The sequence below is a fragment of the Lepisosteus oculatus genome, unplaced genomic scaffold (assembly GCF_040954835.1).
Source record: "Lepisosteus oculatus isolate fLepOcu1 unplaced genomic scaffold, fLepOcu1.hap2 HAP2_SCAFFOLD_37, whole genome shotgun sequence".
Taxonomy (NCBI): Eukaryota; Metazoa; Chordata; class Actinopteri; order Semionotiformes; family Lepisosteidae; genus Lepisosteus; species Lepisosteus oculatus.
The window spans coordinates 2,700,696-2,705,780 of NW_027167902.1; positions in this window are offsets into that span (position 1 = coordinate 2,700,696).

A 5,085-nucleotide genomic window follows, 5' to 3' on the forward strand; every position below is an offset into this window, starting at 1 on the left:
TCTGGCTCCGTGCCAGGTTGTGCCGTGCTGCTTGCGACGGTGCGCTGCTGATGCTCACTGTTGGCTTTAACTAGCAAAGTTTGTGCACAGGAGAAAAGATGACTGTGGGTCCCAGCAAGTCAGGAAGAGGACCGGTTCGTTCCTGATGAAGAGCTAGTTCTGAATAGTGATTCAGCTGTCCACAGTTCCGACCTGTTCACGAGGCCTGCTGCTGGTGCTAACCTCGGGTGGATCCTCTGGTTACTCTCTGACAACCTCCACTCTAGACTCTTAGAACAAAGGAAAGTTCTGGCACTCGGACACACTGGCCGTTCCGTGGTTGTCCGGGCTGAGTCTCAGGATGGTCAGGAGGCGCGCTGCGAGAATGTCCTGCCCTTGGGAGCCTTCTGCTCCTGGGCCATCCTGCCCTGGAATTCTCCTTTGAATTCCCTTTAGAACAGTCCACAGAATCCTCTCCAGAATCTTACTGAATCTGAATCTTGTTGAATCTGAATCTCCCTTTCTTGTTGAATCTGAATCTGAATCTGAATCTTATAGGCTCTCTGTGTTGCCTGTTTTTACCTGGAGGAACTTCAGCTCATTGATTGGCTGAAAGTTCCATGGGCATCAGAGTCCCACGTGGGTTACTCGGCCCTACCAGTCCCTGATTGGTTGATCAAGGTGAGATATGAGTCACTTAGTCCTGACACTTAGTAATGCAGTCCAGATGTCCAACTGGCACTCCCTAGACAGATAGGCGCCAATGGATGACCATTGATCATGATAGCCAGGCTTAGCTAAGTGCATCCCCCTTTGGGAGCTGTCCTTATCAAAAGAAAACATCTAGCATGAATGGTTTCTCTGTGGCTGCACCACAGAGATGAACAGAGAAATGGGGCCTCATTTGGGAAGGCTAAGAACACTTAATTCTTTCTTATTAATAAGCCTCGCCGCTACACTGCTTTTTGTTTTTATGCTTCTAAATTATGAAACTCACTACCACTTTTTATTAGGCAGTCAAGCTTGGTACATTGTTTTAAAAAACATTTGAAATTGTTGCTTTTAGTTAAAGTGGTTCTTTGTTCTTTCTATTTCTGTTTCTTTTTTTAGTTCTCTTTAATTGTTCTTATTTTATTACAACTTTCCTAATTTTTATTTATTTAATTGACATGTATGTTGCTTTACTGTATTGCTGCATTTTCCTTTACAACTGAAAGTATATCTCTCAATTTTAATATTTTATTTTTACGCTTGGTTTGTAAAGCACCAAAGCACTATTTGTATGAAAGGTGCTCTATAAATAAAGTTTATTATTATTATTTTTAATATTATTATTATACTTTGTTACATTTTTGGTTAGGACAAAGATTCTAGCAGAGGTGGCCTCTTTTACCCCGTTCCAAAAAATTGGAAAACTACCTTCAGAATACACTGACAATGACCATCTACTGTCTCCTCTAACTGTGTATTGTCATCATGCATATCTTGTGTATTATTTATTGTTGTTGGTTTTGTCATTCTGTAAAGAAGCCACCTTTCAAGGCACTATATAAAATAATGTTTGTTTTTATTATTTAAATTTTTCATCGTTAAATCTGGCGAAGAGTCTTAAGAGAATATCAAAGAAAACGTTGCTCTTACCTTTCCATTCCAAGAAATGCCCTCAGCTCGGATTGCAGAGATTTACCTCTCTGTCTCAAATTCTGAGAAACATAGACCAGGGCAATACTTTGAGTTTACAAATTGTTTACATGACATTTCCAATCAGTTTTCTTTCAAGGTACAATAGCAATCGCCTTGCCAGAAGAGTTATACTGCGGTAGATAAATATTACAAATGTCAGATACACGCAGAGTTGTTTGGATTACTATGAAAAGATTGTCAAATATATTTATGTTCATTATATTTCTTGGAGTGACAGAGCTAAAGAGAAAAAAATACTTACCTTTATCTCTGCAGACAGGATCGCAAGGGATTCCCTTATACTGGGTTCCTATATAACAAATAATACATTATTCAAAAAACATGATATTTCTCTGTCCATTGGCAGCATGATTGTTTATCATTACAGTTTTAGTTAGCTTTAATTTTGTAAACCCCAAGTAAACATAGTTTGTGCCTTTCTCTGAACTTTTTGGCATTTCAATTCAGTTGTTTGTAAGCTTATTTTACAGTTGCTAGGTTGATGAAGTTCCTGAACTGTGCAGTATTTCTTTTGGGTTTGGTGCGAATCATATTCTAGCGGTTGGGGGAAAAAAGCACAGGTGCCATCCCACCATTAAACCCTGAAACTTACCTTAGCCGATTCTTCAACTAAACCAGACATGTTAACTAAGTGTTACAGTATGTTTCAAAGTGTGTATTTTACCAAACACAACTGAAGTTCTGTTGTCTCCTTGGACACTCCCTGAGTTGTTTGGATTACTATGAAAAGATTGGCAAAATATATTTATGTTCATTATATTTCTTGGAGTGATATATACACTTAGCACAGTTCATCCTGCTACCAACACTGAATAAAAAAAATCTTATGATTTCTATATTTATGTCTTTATTTAGTGGTTTCATTAGTGACAAAGGCTAAACTTTCTTGGAAAAATGTATTTTATGTGTTGCGGAAAAAACTGACTTGCTTTAACAAAGTATGTTTACAAATCCTTTCACCTGGCAATCTACCTGAATGCCCAACTATCTGAGAAGCCCTCCATGAAACCATGGTTGCTATTAATTATTTAGGGCTCATTGACAGAATTGCTGTTTTTTATGCATGCTAATTTTCTGATTCCTCACTCTGTTTCATGTTTATAGATAAGACTTTATTGATCGCGAAGGGAAATTGATGTACATGATGAACATGTTTGCATGTTCTTTTGTAACATATACCTTTTTGTGATTTTTTTGTATATCTAAGCAAGTGTTCCTGCATCCCTCTTCTGCACTATACGCATGGCTTTTTTTCTGTGTGCTCCATTTCTAAAACTTTTTGCTCATGTGCATTTTTGTATTTTTTTACACCTCTAGCACTTTAACGTCCTGAATTTTCATTTGCCTTAATTTGTAGAATGAATTTGACTTTTAGCCTTAAAAATCTTAAGTTTTCACTATCACTAATTTGACTGTATGAAATGCATAATATAAACCTATAAACATATACGTGAGCAGTATTTATGTACTGTAGTATCAGTGTTAAGACATACCTCTCAAAAACTATAAATCAAGTTAAAAATATCTCAAGACCGATTCTGGTCATAATGAAACCATGTTTCGTGTATGTTTTCTTTAAAGTACCGAGACCAGCCATATACTGTATGTTTATGTTCCAAAATTAATATCGTTTATGGCCTTCACACGCGTTGCAGTATGCTCCTATTCTTTTTATGCTCATGCACTAAGATTTCCCTTCAGTTGTAAAATTCCATATAAAAATTCAATACTTAAACGGGCACAGTTAAGACATTAAATATACATATACATACTGTATACAGTACAGTTTGCATACGGTAATATGTTTATTTTCCTAAATCAATCTCTTTTATGAGCATGTGAAAGGCATGGTGAATCGATTCTCAAAAATTACTGTAGTTTGCATGACTGGAAAAAAATGCGGCTTTTACAAAGACGGTCAATGAAAGAAAGAATGTGGACCAGGGCAATACTTTGAGTTTACACTTACAGCTTGTCCAAGGTCATTCATTATTAATACTATTAGTAATATCTTCGTTAAAGACTTTGATGGCGACAGCTCAAACATGAGAGGTTGAACTTTATTAGCTCCACCTTGCGGAAATTCCGGATACTATTATTTTGCTTGTCGTATTATAGGAGAATTTACGGTAACTCGCGGTATTTACCGGTAACTCGCGGTATTTACCGGTAACTCGCGGTATTTACCGGTAGCTTGCGGTAGATTGCGTACAGCGTACCGCAAAATAATGCGGTATCGCCCGCGCATTTTGAATGGCTGCATCTGTATTAATTTGTTTGGTGCGAGTAAGGTTTTTTTCCCCCAACAACTTTCCAGAGGAGCTGTAAATATTTTAAATAAATACACACAGTATTGCTCATAAGGTCTGCTATTTGATGTCCAGTTATTTAGATGCAAACATCTTATTTTATCTCAGCTTTTCAGCTGAGATACACAGATCATACATAAACAATGCAGTAAAAAAATGTCTCATCAAGTATTTAATCATTAGGTATAACAGTTTCCCTTTAGGCCTCTGAAAACACCACCTTCTACCTTGTGAATACCAGTACCTCCTAATTGTCTTAAGGCTTTATTTAAAAAATTAAAAAAAAACTGATGTGCTGAAACAGTACAATTAAACACGCTCTGCAGAAAAGGGGATGGTTGTTAGGTCAGCTTCAGTTTTACACGTACAGTACACATTTGATTTCATTTAAATTATGAGGTACCCTGTATCTGCAGGACTCAAGAGGCTCTCAGTCATGTCACTTTGCAGTTGATTTCTTCTAGAGGTTCCTAGATTCTTATTGTAAATAAAAGGAACAGCATACAGTGGGACGTTTTCAAAAACGGGGAACAAATTTCAACATCCGACTGCACCGAGCACACAAATATTGGTTCTAGGCTCCTGAATCACCTTTGGTCCCTGGATCATTGCTTTTAACCATTTACACAAGGTTTTTACTGTAAAGCACTTTCACAGCTCAACATAAATGGACCTTCTGGGGCACAGGCTTTAAATGAGCTTTTTAAAAAAAACAGACTTTGCCTTTCCTGTTATAAGCTATTCTTTTAGCATATGACAAGCATGGCTTTATTATGGCGATATCCTCCTAAACATTGGAGAAATAACTTTGTTAGGATCTGAGCTACTGCATTTCGAACAAGTAGTAAGGGATTTATTGTTTTCTTGGGAAGCCCACAAAACGGAGCATTACAATCATATCCACATCAATGTGAGCGATGGAGAAGTCAAATAATGTGTCTAAATATCATCTAGTTCTAACCCAGGGGAGAGGGCTGTTGCCTTCACAGACGACAAGACAAGACGACTTAGACATTAAGAGGAAGGACACATTCACCCTTGGTAGAGATTCAGTTGTTCTATGAGATGTCAAGGTGAGAATTAACCACTTCAG